The sequence below is a fragment of the Nyctereutes procyonoides genome, unplaced genomic scaffold (genome assembly GCF_905146905.1).
Source record: "Nyctereutes procyonoides isolate TBG_1078 unplaced genomic scaffold, NYPRO_anot_genome, whole genome shotgun sequence".
NCBI classification, from domain to species: domain Eukaryota; kingdom Metazoa; phylum Chordata; class Mammalia; order Carnivora; family Canidae; genus Nyctereutes; species Nyctereutes procyonoides.
In genome coordinates, this window is record NW_026575147.1 from 19027803 (window position 1) to 19047410 (window position 19608).

General features: G+C 52.4%; 6 non-coding genes across 6 annotated transcripts; 4 read left to right on the forward strand and 2 right to left on the reverse strand.

The window, feature by feature from the left end:
* Window positions 1-392: 392 nt before the first annotated feature.
* Window positions 393-465, forward strand: TRNAV-CAC (transfer RNA valine (anticodon CAC)). The gene has a single exon. It is a non-coding gene; the product is annotated as a tRNA-Val (tRNA).
* Window positions 466-3807: 3342 nt separating this feature from the next.
* Window positions 3808-3881, reverse strand: TRNAN-GUU (transfer RNA asparagine (anticodon GUU)). Its single transcript has one exon. It is a non-coding gene; the product is annotated as a tRNA-Asn (tRNA).
* A 518-nt stretch (window positions 3882-4399) lies between these two features.
* On the forward strand, window positions 4400-4471 carry TRNAH-GUG (transfer RNA histidin (anticodon GUG)). The gene has a single exon. It is a non-coding gene; the product is annotated as a tRNA-His (tRNA).
* A 2426-nt stretch (window positions 4472-6897) lies between these two features.
* On the forward strand, window positions 6898-6969 carry TRNAE-UUC (transfer RNA glutamic acid (anticodon UUC)). Its single transcript has one exon. It is a non-coding gene; the product is annotated as a tRNA-Glu (tRNA).
* A 7517-nt stretch (window positions 6970-14486) lies between these two features.
* Window positions 14487-14557, reverse strand: TRNAG-CCC (transfer RNA glycine (anticodon CCC)). Its single transcript has one exon. It is a non-coding gene; the product is annotated as a tRNA-Gly (tRNA).
* Window positions 14558-16041: 1484 nt separating this feature from the next.
* On the forward strand, window positions 16042-16112 carry TRNAG-CCC (transfer RNA glycine (anticodon CCC)). The gene has a single exon. It is a non-coding gene; the product is annotated as a tRNA-Gly (tRNA).
* The last annotated feature ends 3496 nt before the right edge of the window (window positions 16113-19608 follow it).

Consider the following 19608-nt stretch of genomic DNA (forward strand, 5'->3'; position numbering starts at 1 on the left):
GCGGGGACCGCCCCGGCGACCGCCCCGGAGGGCGGGTGACCCCAAGGGGGCGGCGGGGGCGGCGGGGGCGCCTGGGGCTCGGACGCAACTGACCCGCCCCCCCTTCTCCCAGAAGGGGGTCCCAGCACTGGGGTCTCTCCAATCGGATCTGGAAACCCTGCGTTGGATGCGGATCCCGAAGCCGGACTGCCGAGGCCCCCAGAGTCTTGGCCGCCCGGGATGGTGGAGACGCGCAACCCCAGCCGGGCCCGCTCGGGGCTGCGGTCCCCCCGCCTGCAGGCTCGCGGATGCTCCCAGGGCCCTTTGCACTTGGAAAAGAAACTGGTGGGCAGGACAGTAGTGGCAGGACCAGGCTTTTCAGGGTCCTGGCAGAGGGCGCCGCCAGCGGCCTGGTTTCCGTAGTGTAGTGGTTATCACGTTCGCCTCACACGCGAAAGGTCCCCGGTTCGAAACCGGGCGGAAACAGCCCTCTTTCTTACCCCAAGTTCTCTTCTTGCTTCAAACACACAAAGGACCGTGGTCTCGGCCAATGGGGCCTCGGCTTGCGCAGCTCCCTCTGCCATTCAGAAATAAACAAAACAAACCTCACACCTCACCCCTGGGGCTGGATGGGGTTCTGCTGCTGCCTGAAAGACTCAGACTCGCCAGCACTTGACAACCTGACTGGCCTCCTTGGTCTGCTCCCCTCACGCTGGAGATCAGGCCAAGAAGAGCACACAGGGCAACCTGGACTTCAGGTTACTTTTACATCCAGAAAACCCCTGATCTGCTCCTCTGGCCCTAAGTCTCCTCTACAGGCTGACAGGTGCTATGGCTCTGAAAACCAACACGTTCTTCCCTGTGCAGCAACCTTGGGCAGCAACCTTGGCTTTCCCCCCACCCCCCACACACACACCACCATTACAGAAAGGTAGATTTGCCCGTCAGAACAAAAGAAAACCAACTGCGCCTGGGACTCAAGCCAAAGATGCCTAGATTAAGAGTTTCAGGCTCCACCTAATGAGCCCACGGGGACGCCAAAGGAGCCTTTCAGGCACCGTCCTCAGGAGGGCCCTTGGACTAGCTCGAGGTCATGAAGTAGAGGGACTCTGCTCCTTGCCTGCTGGGAGCCAAGGCCGCCCCTTACTCCTAAGGAAACGGAGGCTCAGAAAGAGAGCATGGCCCTGGCTCTGCCACACACAGGGCTAAGCTAGACCAGAATGCAGCACAGGCCAGTGCCCTCGTGGTCAGGCCTCAGAGCCCCAGGTGTGGCTGAGGCTGGGAGAGGTGAGGAGCAGGGGGTAGGGCTGGAAGCCATTGGCAGCTGGATTCAGCCCTGGGCCCATGGGACACCTCCCCACCCCGCTGTTGCTCTCTCTGACTGGGGAATCTAACCTTTATTTTCTGGGTTTTCATCTGCTGGAGCCAAAGCAGGGGTCCCTTTGGGACTACACTCTGTCACTCCTCTAAGGCCAACAAGCAAACTTTGAAACATACAGAACAAGTTGCAGGAGTGGTAATATACTGTATCCCTCCCCTAAGTGCACCAGTTAACATTTCCCCACATTTACTTTCTCCCTCCATCCTCATATTTACATCCTTATATTTACTGGACATCATTTGAAGGCACCTGGCAGACATCTCAAGACAATTGGTTGGGCCGCTCTTGCTCCCTCCCTTGGGCAATGTCCCTCCAAACCGGCATGACCTTTCTTCAGAGGCCAGGGGAGGGCTTTGTCCTCTGGAGGAGACCCCGCTTGTCCCTTCAGGAACCAGACATCTCTTGCCTCCAGGCTGCAGGGAAGCTTCAGGCAGGTGGAGTGTTACTTGCCTCTTCCGGGATAGTGCAGGCCAGGCGTGCCCTGTGCTTGTAGGAACAGGATTAGGTGGCCATGCCCCCAGCACTGCCTGCCCTCTGGGCTCCTTCTGGTGGGCAGTGGGTCTAGGGTCAGCCTGAGCTCTAGAACCTTCCCACCCCGGGGAGAGACCCTTCAGGGAAGTGCAGCTGCCCCCTTGGCTCCTGCCCTCCTGGCTCTCTCTACCCTACAGGGATCTTAGAGGGTCCCGGCCCAGCCAAAGCTGAAGAATCCTTTCCTGGGGTGGGAGAGGGAAGGGAGCAGGTGGAAAATTCTCCAAAGGGAAGGGGAAAGTTTTCAAGAGCTTTCTGGAATTATCTGCATCGGTGCTGTCAGGTAGGTGGCTGCCCTGTGATGATGGGGCTTAGTCTTGTCCTGGCCTTGAGTTGGTCCCAGCTCCAGTCTGAGTCCAAACAGACACAGGCAACCTGATTTGAGGTGTGTATGCAGTTGTGCCTCTCCCCAAAGTGGGGTAGTGACCGGGTTTCTATTTCTGGGACCCCCCACTGGGGGTCCAAAGATGCTATTGATTGATGGGGTTTCTTCCTTCCTTCCTTCCTTCCTTCCTTCCTTCCTTCCTTCCTTCCTTCTTTCCTTCCTTGTTTTCTTCCTTCTCCCTCTTTCTTTCCCTCTCTTTCTTTCTCTCTTTCTTACTTTCTTCTGGTGTTATTTTTAAGTAATCACTACACCCAAGGTGTGTCAGCTAGAGCTCACAGTCCTGAGATCAAGAATGAAGAGTCCCATGCTCTACCAAGTGAGCTAGCCAGGTGCCCCTCACATTTCCTTTCCCGCTGAATCTGTGACTCGGGGAAGGAAACAAAAACAAAACCAAGAAATAGTTTAGCTGTAGATAAATTAGTCGTCTCAGTGCTAGGTACGAGAACAAAAACTCAGGTGGACAGTAAGGATGAATCTCAAATACTTAGACACTTCAGAGGATTTTAATATTTTCTATATAATGGCACAGAAGATGTATATATCATGTCATATTTCATAAAAGGACTCCTAGTGTGCATCAGATTGGTTTGATAATTTTGATCTGAAAACTGCTTTATGTTGCCTTCTAGATTTACTAATATTGCAGAAAATATTGGTAGATAGTATTCTAGTTTATACAAGTCTTGGGCTTATTTTCTCTTCAAACTCCTAGGGACACTTAGCTGCCTAAATTTCCTATACTGGTCTAACAAACACGCTTTCCTTCCAGTACTATTTAAGAGCTTATACAATACCAAAGTATGTATTTCAGTAAGTTACATATATAACAAAATTTAATGGAGATTAAGTCTTAAAATTCTGGCCATCATACTGACTTATTATTCTTACAGTTTGGGGGTGGGGGGTGGGGACGGCGGGTAAACCTTTTAAGGTATCTTCTATAAATCCGAACATGCATTTCTCCATCATTCGTCAAGTCAATCTGCAATTTCAAGGTCTATTGTCCTCTTTAAGTTCTTCCAATGATATTAAATTGGAGGAATGTGAAGAGGTAGGAGATGGCTTGGAGGGAGGCTGGTAAGTTACAGGTGTGTGCTGCTATGAAGCCTGAAGCAGTCGCTGAAATAACCAAAGAAAGAGTTATAACTAACCCGTCAACAGGGAAAAACAAATTGGATGCTATAGGAACCATGGAAAGACTATGTTAGAGTAATTGCTCTTCCGGGCCTCTACCCTGTAGAAATATTTGTCAGGTGGCCAAAAATATGTGCACGAGAGCGAGGATGACAGCCGTTATCTGTAACCATAAACACCTAGGACCAACTTACCGGAAAGAGTATAAGGAAAGGGACAAAGGATGGCAGAAACTGCACTGTTAAAAGGCATTTAGAGGGTTGCAGCCCTTCGAGGATTTCCGGATTCTCAGCCATGGGTTTTCCTCCTCCAGAGTCCGCGATGGCCTTAGGGCCTCGGCGTCGGCCCTCCGGTGGTGCCCTTGCCAAAGCGCGTTTTCTAGGTTCTAAAAAGGCCGCCTCGTCCCTGGGTGGGCTCGAACCACCAACCTCTCGGTTAACAGCCGAGCGCGCTAACCGATTGCGCCACAGAGACCTGCGGGCAGTCCCCGCCCACGTCCCACTAGAGAGCGAGCTGTCACTCGGCGCTAGGGGGAGCTACCCGCCTTCCGTCGGCGGCCACGGGGCCCCGGCGAGGCTGACGCCGGCGGCTCCCGGGACGGTTCCTCCCTCCTGTCCCTCCCTCACCCGCCTTGGGCGCCGGTGGCGCTCGGCTCACTCCCCTCCACGGCGGTCGGAGCTGGGGAGCTGCGGTGGTGGTGGAGGGGGTGGTCCACAGGGGCAAACGCCCAGGGCCGCGCGGAGCAGCGGGGGGAGGGGGGTGGGGGGGGCCTCGGGCCCTGTGCCGAGGCTCCGGCCGGATGGGGGTCAGGAGATGGAGGCTGGGGGTTCTTCGCCGCGCAGCGGCATCCAGGGGAAGGGGAGGTGGGCCTGCAGGAGACGGCGGCAGCAGCCCTGCGGTTTCTTCGGAAGGAACGCGGCGCCATACCTGGAACGACTTTGCGTCCAGAGTCCCCGCAGCGGCGGCCGAGCCCGTGGCCGGAAGGGTGGCGTGCCGTGATCGTATAGTGGTTAGTACTCTGCGTTGTGGCCGCAGCAACCTCGGTTCGAATCCGAGTCACGGCACTCTTCCCGGGCGCTCGCCGCCTCTCCCTTTTACCTGGCGTGGAAACCCGCCCGCGGCGCTGGTCCCGGGGGGTGGGGGTGGGGGGCAGACGGCCCTGCTCGCCGCTGCCCCCGGGGCGCCTGCAGGCCTTCCCCCGGAGCAGAGGGAAACTCCTCAGTGCACTGACCTGGGCACCGTCTCCCTTCTGAGTCTGAGCGCAAGGAACCTGAAGAAATGCCCCCCCCACCGCCGCCCTTTTTTTTTTTTCCCCCTGCTAAAAGCTTCATTGTCTCCATTTGGTCCACGTTTTGGGAAAGGGCTCCAGGATGTTTAAAAAGCTGCCTAAGTGGCTGCAAGGGAAAAGGTTCAGGCACAAGCCCTGGCACGGGGGGGGGGGGGGGGGCTGGGTGTGCCAGAGGAGCCCCTCAAAGCCTGCTGGTCTCCAGAGGCTCCCAGTCGTGCTTGAGAGTGAGCCTTTCGAAAAGATAGTCGCCCAGCCCAGCCTGGGGGGCGGCCAGCCTGCGGAGGTTAGTCAGGTGGTCGCCCATCTTCTTGATGAGCTTTACCTCCTCATCTAGGAAGTGGTTCTCCAGGAAGTCACAGAGATGGGGATCCGCGCGGGCAGAACCCAGGCCCCGAATCACCACAGTCGTCGGTCCCCGACCGGCCCGCAGGGAGCCGCGGGGCTGCAGTGGCCCGGGGGCGGCGTCTCCGGGTTCCTCACTGCCTGGAGGAGCTGAGAGACCGGACCAAACTTCCGGTCGGATTAGCGACGCCTCCTCCGTAGACCCGCTGAGCCGCTCGAGCCCCGGCTCCTGGGAATCCGCTTCGGGGCCTTTTTCAGTCAGTTGCTGGCTGGCGTCCTCCCTACCGTGCGCACAGCAGCCCCTCCAGTGACACCAGCTACGCCCTCCAGGACTGCGAGATGCCGGTGGGCAGCCACTCCACGCCACAAGGTGTTTATTCCTCAGGAGACCCCCCGAGGGATCTCGGGTCCACATCTTGGCCAAGACTGGGGTTTCCTGCCTGCCCTCACAGTCTGAGCCGTGCTGCTGGGAGAGTGGTGAGTGGTGCTGTCTCCGCGGGAGGTGAATCGCCAGTGTCTCTGACGGCTGGCCACGCGGGCACTCTCTTAGCGCTTTGTTGGCCTGCGTGTCTTCTTTTCCCAAGGAGCTGTGCCATGGCCTTTACCCCCCTAAAACACGGGGGCCAGTTTTTTTAATGGCCAGTTGGCAGGAGCTCCTGACACATTGTAGTTAGAGGTTTGGGGATTTGCTCGCCTGCTTGTTTTGTCAGGTTCGTCGTGGGAACATTTTCTCCCTGTCTGTGGCTTGCTGCTTTCACTGTCTTGGTGGCCTCTGCATGAGCAGATATGCTTACGGTTGATGAGGTCTGATTCATCATGTCTTTTTTTATATATACACCTTTGCCTGCCAACAAGTCCCAAAGTCTCCTCAAAAACTGCTTTAGACCTTTAACCTTTATGTCTCATGAGGCACCTCCAATTAATTTTTGTGTGTGGTGTGAGGTAGAAATAAAGCTGCTCCCCCCGCCCCGCATATTGATCCTGTTTTCTTTCCACGAGGACGTGTTTTTATTGAAAGCGGACTCACCGGGTCAGCTGTTCGGCAGTTTCAGGGTCTCAGTCCATTTATCTGGTCGTGTCTCCTGATGCCACTGGCACATTGCGCGGTCTGAAGGGGCTCAGAGTAAGTCCTCACGTCGGTAGCGTGGCGTCAGCCCCCCCGCCCCCCGGGTCTGTGCGTTTTCACACAGCGCAGTACGTTTTGAAACGACTGGTAACTCATCAAACCATCACCCAGATCCAGACACGCGTTCGCCTCATCCCTCTCACCTCAGGGTGGGACACGACCCTCCCCCCGCCCCGTCCCCCGGGAGTCTAAGGGCCTCTGTCGTACGGAACCGCCCCCCGCCTCCTCCCCCGCACCCCCCCCCCCAAGGTGAATGAGGCTCGGGTTGTCTGCAGGGCGGATGAACAGGCCCAGCGTCGTGGGAAAGCGACGGGAGCCGCAGGTTGTGGGCGGAGAGCCGGGGTCCAGCTCCGGCCGCGCAGCCTTCCTTGAGGCGGGCTGTGGCCGCGTCCCTCGGGGTCCTCCGGGCGATGCGCCCCCCCCCCGGGGTCTCACGCCGGCGCCTCCCCTCCCGCGCCCTAGCCGCTCCTCGTGTCCGCCCGCGGCCGCCTCCCAAAGGTGCGTCTCCGCGGCAGCCCCGAGGTGCGGCCGGACGTGTGGACCTGGCGGGGCTCGGGGCCTCGGGGCCCTGGGGCGTCTCCCGCGGGCTCTCGTTTGGAGAGACGGGGAGGGCATGCCATCCTGAAAGGGCTCCTGGGAGGCCGGGGGACCTCCTAGAGGCCGGAGGCCTCCCCCAGCGCGGGGGAAACTGTCCGTCCCGTGGGAGGCCCCCGGGAGAAGGGACTGGCGCCGTCTCCCTGGTGGTCTAGTGGCTAGGATTCGGCGCTTTCACCGCCGCGGCCCGGGTTCGATTCCCGGTCAGGGAATCACCTTTTGCCCATCGCGCGAAGGGAGTTTCTCCTCTCCGGAGGTCCGCGCGGCGTGCGCCCCGCCCCGAGTCTCCAACTTCCGCGGGCCGGGCGGGGATGGGGGTGGCGGAGACGGTACCGGGCCCCTTCTCAGGGCGCACAGTGCTTGCTGCTCTCCAGTCAACCGCCTGCAGAAGCGGCTTCAGAGGCTCCTCAGCGGCCAGCTCGGGTATATGCTCCGCCGCAGAGCTTCAGATCCTGCGGGGATGCCCCAGGGGCGCAGATCCGGCTCTGCTCCGAAAAACTGAGCCCCGGGGGCCAAGCCACGTCGCGGTGTCGGTGTGTACCCCGGACAGCGGCCGGTGGGCCCAGCTCCCTCAGCTCGGCTCTCACTGAGCATAAAAGGCTTGCTACGCGTTCGCGCGTTCGCGTTCGGAAGAGGCGCCTGGACCCGACGGCCGCGAGAGTTGGGAGGAAGAGCAGCGGTGGGAGGGGTGCGGTCCTCCTCCAGGGCCGTCCCATTCGCAGATTGAGCGGTGTAGGGAAGTGATGTTACTGACCCAACAAAGGCAGCAGGTGAGGTGTGCACAAGATGGAAAACTCTAACTGCTTCCTTCAGCCGAAGGTAAGAGTAAATTACATCAACGCCAGGACATCAAAAACGATGACACCGCAGTCAGATCCCACGGTTTCTTCCGGGGCCGTTGCATTTAAACCTTGTAGACTCTTCCCAGGCGCTGGGCATACTTTCCCATTTTACCTTTGATACTGACTCCGAACACCTGTGGGGATGCAAGCGACGTCTATCCTGAAGCACGAAGACAGCAGAGGGGCCCGGGGAGGTCTGTGCACCCAGGCTGCAGACGCAGCAGGTGCGGTAGGAGACGCGGCAGCGCGGGGGTGCGGGGCGGGGGCGTTGGATGGGGTGGGTGCGAGCGGCTGCTGAAAGGCGGACGGTCTAGGCGGCGAACTCGTGGATTCAGGTGAGGCGGGGGCGGGGGGTGAGTCGCCTGAAATCTTTTGGGAAGCGGTTTGGAAGAATGGCGAGGGTTGAGTGGCGATCAAGTTGGTGTGACCCTGTGCGTCTGAGGGCGCTAGCCGGTCTTCCCCCCAACCCCTCCGCGGGGGTCCTAGGATTCTGAGTGTGGGTCTTCCAGGGGAGCTCCGTCTGGTGCATTCTGGCTGCTCTTGCCCCCTGCGGGTCCCTCGAGCGTGGGGGACTCAGCTGCACGAATGCTGTGGGTCGGGACCGGGGCTGGCGCTTTCCCGCGACGTCTCCCAGTCCCGGACTGATGCCGGCTCTTCCGTGGCGTCACCCGGTTCTCCTCCTGCCTTCTCGGGCCGCACTGCCACTTCCCTTGTGCCCGCGCTGGTGACCGGGAGTCGCCGAGCTCAGAGATGGCGGACGCCTATCACCGGCCTCCTGCTGGTTTTCTTTCCTTAGCAGCACAATTGCGATGGTCCCGAGAGCCTTTCCGGAAACCGTGGGGTTCGCGCCCTCCCCTCTCCCACGGGCCTAACCTTGGGCCGAGAGTCCCAGAATCACTCGCCCAAGTAAGTGAGGGTTTTTGTTTGTTTGTTTGTTTGTTTGTTTGTTTGTTTGTTTGTTTTTAGCCCCCTGTGTGCTTTGCGGATCTTTCCTCCTGGGGTTGTCAAAGGGAGGCCCAAACTTGCTCCTTTCCCCTTTTGTTGGTTCATACTCAGACCCAGGGCTTGTGCTCAGTGTGGCATCGAGAGGCTGCTTTTGAAGAGACGTTCCGCGGATGGAGCGTGGATGCTGTATTGCAGGTGCAGACCACCTGGCTCTGGCAGGCCAGCGGGCAAGCCGGCACCGGAGGTTCTCGCAGGCTTTCTTCCCTGGTGTTTCACTCCAAGAAGTCCAGGAATTTTAAATCCATTCCTGTCATCCTGGGTAACCATAATGGTAGACTTTTCAAAGTAAGAGAATACAGGCTATTTCATTTTCGATTGCAAAGTCTTTTTGGTGCTCGTTTGTATGTTTTTTCCTTAAGCTGGTCGGGATCTTTGAGAGAGAGAGAGAGAGAGAGAGAGAGAGAGAGAGCCTAAAGGTAGATGGCAACCTTGCCACTAACATTTGCAGGTGCCAGTGCAAAGAGTAAAAAAGAGAGGCAACAAAGCTCCTTAGGCTGCTGGGTGGATTGCCGGGATAGCTTATTTTGTCTTCTATTCGTGGTCCTCGAGGGCTAGGAACAAGGAAATCGACATTCTCAGTCCCGGCTCGCGCTAGAAGGATTATAGCAGGTCCTCACTACAAGAAGGTGGGATTCCCAAGGTCTAAGCCCTTGGGGGTAGGGGTGATCATATCTAGTCCTGCCCCTTCAGGTCCCAGGGCTCTTTGGACAAGGCGGCCTTGGCACTACAAATAATATAAGTAAAAGGAATGTTGAAAAAGCCCTTGAGAATAAATAAATAAGGAAGGAAGCCCAGAAGCCAGCAGGCACCTGGCTGGCTCACTCGGTAGACCATGGGACTCTTGATCCTTGGGGTTCTAAGTTCCAGCCCCACGATTGCGTGTAGAGATGACTTAAAAATAAAATCTTTAAAGATGAAATAAAATACTTATAAGCCCCTGAGGAAATGTGGCCACGGGCTTGACCTCTAGTGAATTTAGCCTTGAGTACACATAGCCCGGGTAGTATGGGAAACCTTAGGCCATCAACTTGTTTCCCAGTCTTAACAAACCCCAAGAGCCTGCCAGAGGACGACATATTCTAAGGAGAACATATTCATCCTGGTGCCGTAGGGGTACCCTCCAATGACATTTATTTCAAGAGAATCAACTAGCATCTCAAATTCAGTTATGAGACATAAGAACAAAATCTCATGTATCTGGAATTTTAGAGATGATTCTATCAATCCTTGTATCAAAGCAGACATGAAGACGGAAATTAGGAAATAATTCTGAATCAAACAAAACTGAAAATACTACAGCTACTGCCCATGAGGTGGCAAAACCAGTCTTCGAGGACAATACACAGCTTTAAATGTAAACCAGGACGATTAGGGCGGATCGCTAATGAGCTAAACCTCCATCTCAAAAAGTTACAGAAAGAATGACAAGAACAGCAAAAGCAGATGGGATCAGAAATGAAATAGAAAAGCAGGAATTTGAAAATTAGAAATAAATGTTATAAATTTAAAAAGAAATAAAATGTAAAAAGAACATTGGAAATAAATATACAAAAGAGAAAAGTGAACGGTTGGATCTTTGAAAAGACTGCTCTGATAAAACCGGGAAGAGGAAAGAAGGAAGTCACGACTATTGAACTGCTAGACATAAGGAAACAATACGTGAATATCATAAACACGTGTATGCCAACCAATCAAAGGCTTTAGAGGAAATGTAGGTATATTGCCATAGCGATTTGGGCAGGGGTGGGGAGGAGGACTAATCCTACAAGCTTCACTTTAAAAAAAAAAAAAAAAAGAATTCAAAAGTCTTCCTGCAAAGAAAGCTCAAGGACCAAAAAAGTTCATTAGAAGAAGTGACTCCAAAAGCAAAGAAATTCTAAAAACATCAAAGGGCGGCAGAATTCCCCAACTTGCTGTTATGAGTTTGGGTTGAAACCAAAAACTCCAGAAAGGCAATTTGTGAGAAACAGAAATGAGAGGCCCGACTTATTGCTGAATATCCATAGCTTCAAAAATTATTTAAAATACTGAATCGCGGGGCGCCTGGGTGGCTCAGTAGTTGAGCATCTGCCTCTGGCTCAGGTTGTCATCCTGGGGGGACGGGGGGGGGGGGGGGGGTGTCCAGGGATTGAGTCCCGCATCAGGATCCCCACAGGGAGCCTGCTTCCCCCTTTGCCCATGTCTCTGCCTCTCTCTGTGTCTCTCTTGAATAAATTAATAAAAGCTTTTTTAAAAAAATGAAATACTGAATCCAGATATATATTTTTAAAATATGTCGTGATGAAATTGGTCTTACATCGGGGAAACAATTGGTTATCATTAGAAAATAGAGTAATTCATCACATTAACAACTTAGAGAGGAAAATCGTAATCACTAAAAACACAGAAAAGGTGTTTGAAAAAATTCATTATCAGCTTATGATTTTTAAAAGCCTCTTAGCATAACAGGAATAGAAGGAGCAGCCCTAATCTGCTAAAGGGGAGCTTCCAAACTAAAAACAAACAAAAAACCTTCAGCGCGTTAGAGTTGATGATAAGATGACCTTCTCCACCACCACCTTACCAATTAGGAACCATCAGGAAGCAGACAAATAGGCCCCCTGCAACCACTTCTCTTCCCCACTGTGATGGAGATCTTAGCCAGTAAGAAAACGCAAGAAAAGGTATGAGAAGTGAAAATGAAAAATGAATACTATAATTATTTACATCTATGGAATAAGTTACTAAAAGTATTAAGAGAATCGAGTTTCTTTGGTATGTCCACAAATAGAATCAGAGAAAGCGGGCTAAATTGAGGATTCAAAAAACAAAGGTATTAAAAACATTATAAATGTTCAATGATTATAGCATATAATAATTCGATCCCATGTAGTAGGAGGTGGGGGGGGGTTGACAAGGGAGGATGAAATGTGATCCCTATCTCCACCATAAGCAAAATCACTTCTAACATGGATCAGGCACCAAAATGTGAAACGATAAGGCAGATGATTTTAGTTGGTATTAATGTAGCAGCGTATTCCCATGATCCCAAGCGTAAGCAAGGATCTAAAAAGTAAGACAGAAAGACTAATTCTTAATGAAGAGGCTGAATCTCTGTCCATCACAACACAGAATCGAGAGTAAAAGGTTAAGGTCAAGTCACAATCTGGGCGAACTTATTTGCAGTCAGCATAATCAACTGGTACCGAAGATACTTAATGAGATCTTGCAAAACAAGAAGAAAAAGGCAGACCTATAGGAAAATCACCAAGGTTGGGAAAGAAACAGGAGAAAATTCAACTGGCTAACAAATACATAATGGTGCTCAAATTCATTACCCCTAAGGGCTTTCACAATGAAACCCTAATGATAGAACACTACAGAGAGGAAAAATAACACCACCACCACTAAGGATTAAATGGGAGTAGGGGGACACTTCTGGGCGTCTCAGCGGTTGAGAGTCTGCCTTGGGCTCAGGGCCTGATCCCGGACTTCCCAGGATCCAGTCCCACATTGGGCTCCCTGCAGGGAGCCTGCTTCTCCCTCTGCCTTCTCCCCGTGTCTCTCATGAATAAATAAATAAAATCATTAGAAAAATAAATAAATGGAAGTAGGGGATGAGGTAGAAGGTTATGACCCAGTAAAGCATGGGAGTGATACTATTATACCTCTTCATCTGTGTGTAGATTACACAGGTGTGTGCGTTGTAATCTTTTGTGATATGATACATACAGGTTCTGCGCACTTTATCTTATGTTTGTTACAATTTTTCAACAACACCCCCTCCCCGCCAGCCTCAGTCCTCCCAACCCCCAGTCCTCCCCAGGCCACCCCCAATGAATGACAGAGAGGATGTTGTTGAGATTCCAAGATTTTGTTTCAAGAGAAAGATGTGGACATTACTCTTTATGACACACCTCCAAAGACAACCCTATGCAGACCAGGCCCATGAAGTTGACTTTTGGGTTGATGTGAGCTCAGAGACTGCTCTCCAAGAACCAACCCTAATTGAAAATACCTGTAAAGGCTAAATTCCTTTAGTCCTATTATTGGAATACTCTGAAAAGGCTACTGTAGGCAGGAGCCTCCTTTGCTTTCTCCTTGTTTATTTCACAACTCTTTTTCCTCCTCTCCTCTAAGCTTTCCAGAAATTTCTCCTGCAGTCCTGTCCTTGTGGGTCTCCTCCCTGCCCCTCCACCCCCACCCCACCAACTTCCTCCAGCTTCCTCCTTGAAGATGGAGAAGGAAGAGGGGGAGGAAGGGGAGACCGCCTGAATAGGAAACAAGCATCTCACAGGCCAGGAGAGGGGAAGGAAAGGAGGCAAGGACAATGGGTCTCAGCAAACAGTAAAGGGGAAATTTGGGGGATGGTACGGCCCTTAAAACCTTTACTCCACCCAGTGAGTGAGTCATCCATCATTTCCTTTACATGAATCAGAACTCCTCCTCCCTGCCCAGACCCCCACCATCTAAATCCCAATTCCTGTTTCCAGAGAAAAGTGTGTATCACTGTTCAGAATGTATTCATTAAAATTTCAGATTTCCAAGAGTTTAAAAATAATGGCTGAAACAACTTCTGTGGTTCTAACGTAGTATCGTCATCATTCTATACTCAAAGGTACAAGGACATCTACGGGAATAACAAAATTCTTGAAATTGAACAAATTTCAAGTTATTTTTAAAATTTTTAAAGAAAAATTGTGTCTATTTATTTGAGAGAGAGAGAGAGAGACAGAGACGGGGGGGGGGGGGGGTTGAGAGAGCCTGAGCTGGGGAAGGAGCAGAAGGAAAGGGAGAAGCCAAATCCCCCTGAGCAGGGCGCCCCAGGCGGGCTGGATCCCAGGACCTCGAAATCACCACCTGAGCTCAGGGCAGCCGCCTTAACCAACTCAGGCGCCCCTAAAATCATTTTTATTTTTTAAATGGCAAGGGGGGAACCTCCTCCAATGTCACTGATCTTCGATTTTAAGCTATTGTTAGGCAGGTGAATCCTCCAAAGATTTTCGGGTGAAAATTAATCACCCGACGTGTCTAACGCAGTGGTGCCCTCGAATCCGAATCCTTTCCGAGGAGCTTTCAAGAGCCAGAAAACAAACCCGGTCAACAGTCCCCAGAGTCTTTAGTTCCTTCTCCCTTTTTAAAAATAGACTCTCCGGACTGACACCTGTTGGGGCGCATCGCCCGGCCGGCGGCCTCCTCCCGGGGAAACGCGACGCGCCGGCAGGAGGAGCTCAGGCCTCGGCGGCCGACGCCGACAACCAGCTGGGCGGCAGGTGTGGGGGCGGCGGCGCGACCCGGGGCCTCGGGGCGCAGCTCCCCTCGCGTCCACGCGGGTCTCTCTCCGCCAGCCTCCGCCTTCCTCGGGCGGCCGGCGCTGCCGACCTCCCTCCCTCCCCCCGGGGGGTGTCTGCGGGACCCCGCGGCAGCTCTCCTCCCGGGACCTTCCTGTCTCCATCCTGGCTCAGTGGTGGTGGTGAGACGTGGACCAACAGGCGACCCCAGGCCCAGCACGCGCATCAGTGACCCGGTGGCTCTTTGGGTTCCGTGGGTCCTCCAGGGCTGGAGGCTGGAAGTAACTGTGGCCTTAGGTCCAAATGGTCTACACCGCAACCCCCGCGGAGACACCTGCTCGTGGCAAGGTAAGAACTCGCGCGTGAGGTGGTTGCTGTGCCGCGCGCCAAATGCTCTTCCACGTAGGCCCAACCCCAGTGTAGATCGACTCCTTATTGCTCATGGATTCCTCTCCTCAGAGTTGCCCTGAGGACTTGGGGTCTCATTTCCCTGCTCCTGGAGGCCAGAATCACGAAATCACGGGACTTGCCCTGTGTGACGGGAAAGCAAGGAGGGGACGCCTGGTGGGAGGTCACAGGTCTGGGTGGAATAAAAAGACAGGCGAGGCAGGATGCATTGACCGGGAATCGAACCCGGGTCTCCCGCGTGGGAGGCGAGAATTCTACCACTGAACCACCAATGCTGCGCTCGGACAGCTACCCCGGGTAGGTCGGTCTGTAGAAAGAACTTCCAGAGTGATCCCGGGGTGGGGGGCGGGGGGAGGGGTGGGGAGGAAACGAACACGTTCCACAACAGGTCTACACGGTCGTCTTTGGAAGACTGAGCTAACAAACCCACAGGCACTCGAACCAAAAGCTTGAGAAGGAGACTTCCATCAGACAACAGCACGACGTGGTGTTTGAACCAAATAGCAAAATCAGCTGTTTCGTTGGCTCACCCCACAACTCTGAGAAAGGCTCTTTCCTACTGTACGGCAGAGCCCTGCAAGAAAACGTTGGGAATTCATCCGGACCCCTTGAGGACTACCCCAGACCTTCAACCCTCAACCTCGGGCTGTCACCTTAGAGAGTCTGACAAAAGTTGCCTCGCTTGCCAGTTTAGGCAAGTGAAATCTCTAAGGGGGGGGGGGGGGACGGGGAGACGCAGAAGCAGATTGGAATTAGAAGAAGGAAAGCCCCCAAATCAAAACAGAGCTGATGGAGGGACGCATTTCGGTCAATGGAATGAAGTCTTTCGAACCATTCTTTTGCACAAGAACTAGAAGTCAGTCTTGTGATCATGATAACAATTGTGGGCATCTGCCTTTTCAGCTGTTCAAAGCATTTCAATGGATATGCGTTGTATCATAATTTTGACGAGATTAATAGTAGGCGTGTGATGTATAACTAATCGATCCTAGGAGACTCTAATCTCCTAAACTGGAATCCCTGCTGCATTTGCTGACTCTGAGATGCATATGAAGCACACGCCTTGGCATATTGAACATATAAGGAGCAGGCTGATTTTTAGAAAACTATTGATGGTTGAACTGTTCACATATTGGTCCCTTGATGACTTGAAGCATAGAGAGATTTCTTTCCCCAATTTTCCCTGGGGAAGTTAAAGTGAAGAAAGGGGACTGGAGAGCTCCCCCACCTGTTGGGACTAGGAATCATTATGACTTTTTGAAGGACAGGAAGGACCAATGATACCTGTCTTGCTAAAAGGCAAGCTAAAAGGCAAACATATTCTTGATCACGGTATTCACTACACTTATTTTTACTTTCAACTTTTGTCAGACTCTCTAAGGTGACAGCCCGAGGTTGAGGGTTGAAGGTCTGGGGTAGTCCTCAAGGGGTCCGGATGAATTCCCAACGTTTTCTTGCAGGGCTCTGCCGTACAGTAGGAAAGAGCCTTTCTCAGAGTTGTGGGGTGAGCCAACGAAACAGCTGATTTTGCTATTTGGTTCAAACACCACGTCGTGCTGTTGTCTGATGGAAGTCTCCTTCTCAAGCTTTTGGTTCGAGTGCCTGTGGGTTTGTTAGCTCAGTCTTCCAAAGACGACCGTGTAGACCTGTTGTGGAACGTGTTCGTTTCCTCCCCACCCCTCCCCCCGCCCCCCACCCCGGGATCACTCTGGAAGTTCTTTCTACAGACCGACCTACCCGGGGTAGCTGTCCGAGCGCAGCATTGGTGGTTCAGTGGTAGAATTCTCGCCTCCCACGCGGGAGACCCGGGTTCGATTCCCGGTCAATGCATCCTGCCTCGCCTGTCTTTTTATTCCACCCAGACCTGTGACCTCCCACCAGGCGTCCCCTCCTTGCTTTCCCGTCACACAGGGCAAGTCCCGTGATTTCGTGATTCTGGCCTCCAGGAGCAGGGAAATGAGACCCCAAGTCCTCAGGGCAACTCTGAGGAGAGGAATCCATGAGCAATAAGGAGTCGATCTACACTGGGGTTGGGCCTACGTGGAAGAGCATTTGGCGCGCGGCACAGCAACCACCTCACGCGCGAGTTCTTACCTTGCCACGAGCAGGTGTCTCCGCGGGGGTTGCGGTGTAGACCATTTGGACCTAAGGCCACAGTTACTTCCAGCCTCCAGCCCTGGAGGACCCACGGAACCCAAAGAGCCACCGGGTCACTGATGCGCGTGCTGGGCCTGGGGTCGCCTGTTGGTCCACGTCTCACCACCACCACTGAGCCAGGATGGAGACAGGAAGGTCCCGGGAGGAGAGCTGCCGCGGGGTCCCGCAGACACCCCCCGGGGGGAGGGAGGGAGGTCGGCAGCGCCGGCCGCCCGAGGAAGGCGGAGGCTGGCGGAGAGAGACCCGCGTGGACGCGAGGGGAGCTGCGCCCCGAGGCCCCGGGTCGCGCCGCCGCCCCCACACCTGCCGCCCAGCTGGTTGTCGGCGTCGGCCGCCGAGGCCTGAGCTCCTCCTGCCGGCGCGTCGCGTTTCCCCGGGAGGAGGCCGCCGGCCGGGCGATGCGCCCCAACAGGTGTCAGTCCGGAGAGTCTATTTTTAAAAAGGGAGAAGGAACTAAAGACTCTGGGGACTGTTGACCGGGTTTGTTTTCTGGCTCTTGAAAGCTCCTCGGAAAGGATTCGGATTCGAGGGCACCACTGCGTTAGACACGTCGGGTGATTAATTTTCACCCGAAAATCTTTGGAGGATTCACCTGCCTAACAATAGCTTAAAATCGAAGATCAGTGACATTGGAGGAGGTTCCCCCCTTGCCATTTAAAAAATAAAAATGATTTTAGGGGCGCCTGAGTTGGTTAAGGCGGCTGCCCTGAGCTCAGGTGGTGATTTCGAGGTCCTGGGATCCAGCCCGCCTGGGGCGCCCTGCTCAGGGGGATTTGGCTTCTCCCTTTCCTTCTGCTCCTTCCCCAGCTCAGGCTCTCTCAACCCCCCCCCCCCGTCTCTGTCTCTCTCTCTCTCTCTCAAATAAATAGACACAATTTTTCTTTAAAAATTTTAAAAATAACTTGAAATTTGTTCAATTTCAAGAATTTTGTTATTCCCGTAGATGTCCTTGTACCTTTGAGTATAGAATGATGACGATACTACGTTAGAACCACAGAAGTTGTTTCAGCCATTATTTTTAAACTCTTGGAAATCTGAAATTTTAATGAATACATTCTGAACAGTGATACACACTTTTCTCTGGAAACAGGAATTGGGATTTAGATGGTGGGGGTCTGGGCAGGGAGGAGGAGTTCTGATTCATGTAAAGGAAATGATGGATGACTCACTCACTGGGTGGAGTAAAGGTTTTAAGGGCCGTACCATCCCCCAAATTTCCCCTTTACTGTTTGCTGAGACCCATTGTCCTTGCCTCCTTTCCTTCCCCTCTCCTGGCCTGTGAGATGCTTGTTTCCTATTCAGGCGGTCTCCCCTTCCTCCCCCTCTTCCTTCTCCATCTTCAAGGAGGAAGCTGGAGGAAGTTGGTGGGGTGGGGGTGGAGGGGCAGGGAGGAGACCCACAAGGACAGGACTGCAGGAGAAATTTCTGGAAAGCTTAGAGGAGAGGAGGAAAAAGAGTTGTGAAATAAACAAGGAGAAAGCAAAGGAGGCTCCTGCCTACAGTAGCCTTTTCAGAGTATTCCAATAATAGGACTAAAGGAATTTAGCCTTTACAGGTATTTTCAATTAGGGTTGGTTCTTGGAGAGCAGTCTCTGAGCTCACATCAACCCAAAAGTCAACTTCATGGGCCTGGTCTGCATAGGGTTGTCTTTGGAGGTGTGTCATAAAGAGTAATGTCCACATCTTTCTCTTGAAACAAAATCTTGGAATCTCAACAACATCCTCTCTGTCATTCATTGGGGGTGGCCTGGGGAGGACTGGGGGTTGGGAGGACTGAGGCTGGCGGGGAGGGGGTGTTGTTGAAAAATTGTAACAAACATAAGATAAAGTGCGCAGAACCTGTATGTATCATATCACAAAAGATTACAACGCACACACCTGTGTAATCTACACACAGATGAAGAGGTATAATAGTATCACTCCCATGCTTTACTGGGTCATAACCTTCTACCTCATCCCCTACTTCCATTTATTTATTTTTCTAATGATTTTATTTATTTATTCATGAGAGACACGGGGAGAAGGCAGAGGGAGAAGCAGGCTCCCTGCAGGGAGCCCAATGTGGGACTGGATCCTGGGAAGTCCGGGATCAGGCCCTGAGCCCAAGGCAGACTCTCAACCGCTGAGACGCCCAGAAGTGTCCCCCTACTCCCATTTAATCCTTAGTGGTGGTGGTGTTATTTTTCCTCTCTGTAGTGTTCTATCATTAGGGTTTCATTGTGAAAGCCCTTAGGGGTAATGAATTTGAGCACCATTATGTATTTGTTAGCCAGTTGAATTTTCTCCTGTTTCTTTCCCAACCTTGGTGATTTTCCTATAGGTCTGCCTTTTTCTTCTTGTTTTGCAAGATCTCATTAAGTATCTTCGGTACCAGTTGATTATGCTGACTGCAAATAAGTTCGCCCAGATTGTGACTTGACCTTAACCTTTTACTCTCGATTCTGTGTTGTGATGGACAGAGATTCAGCCTCTTCATTAAGAATTAGTCTTTCTGTCTTACTTTTTAGATCCTTGCTTACGCTTGGGATCATGGGAATACGCTGCTACATTAATACCAACTAAAATCATCTGCCTTATCGTTTCACATTTTGGTGCCTGATCCATGTTAGAAGTGATTTTGCTTATGGTGGAGATAGGGATCACATTTCATCCTCCCTTGTCAACCCCCCCCCACCTCCTACTACATGGGATCGAATTATTATATGCTATAATCATTGAACATTTATAATGTTTTTAATACCTTTGTTTTTTGAATCCTCAATTTAGCCCGCTTTCTCTGATTCTATTTGTGGACATACCAAAGAAACTCGATTCTCTTAATACTTTTAGTAACTTATTCCATAGATGTAAATAATTATAGTATTCATTTTTCATTTTCACTTCTCATACCTTTTCTTGCGTTTTCTTACTGGCTAAGATCTCCATCACAGTGGGGAAGAGAAGTGGTTGCAGGGGGCCTATTTGTCTGCTTCCTGATGGTTCCTAATTGGTAAGGTGGTGGTGGAGAAGGTCATCTTATCATCAACTCTAACGCGCTGAAGGTTTTTTGTTTGTTTTTAGTTTGGAAGCTCCCCTTTAGCAGATTAGGGCTGCTCCTTCTATTCCTGTTATGCTAAGAGGCTTTTAAAAATCATAAGCTGATAATGAATTTTTTCAAACACCTTTTCTG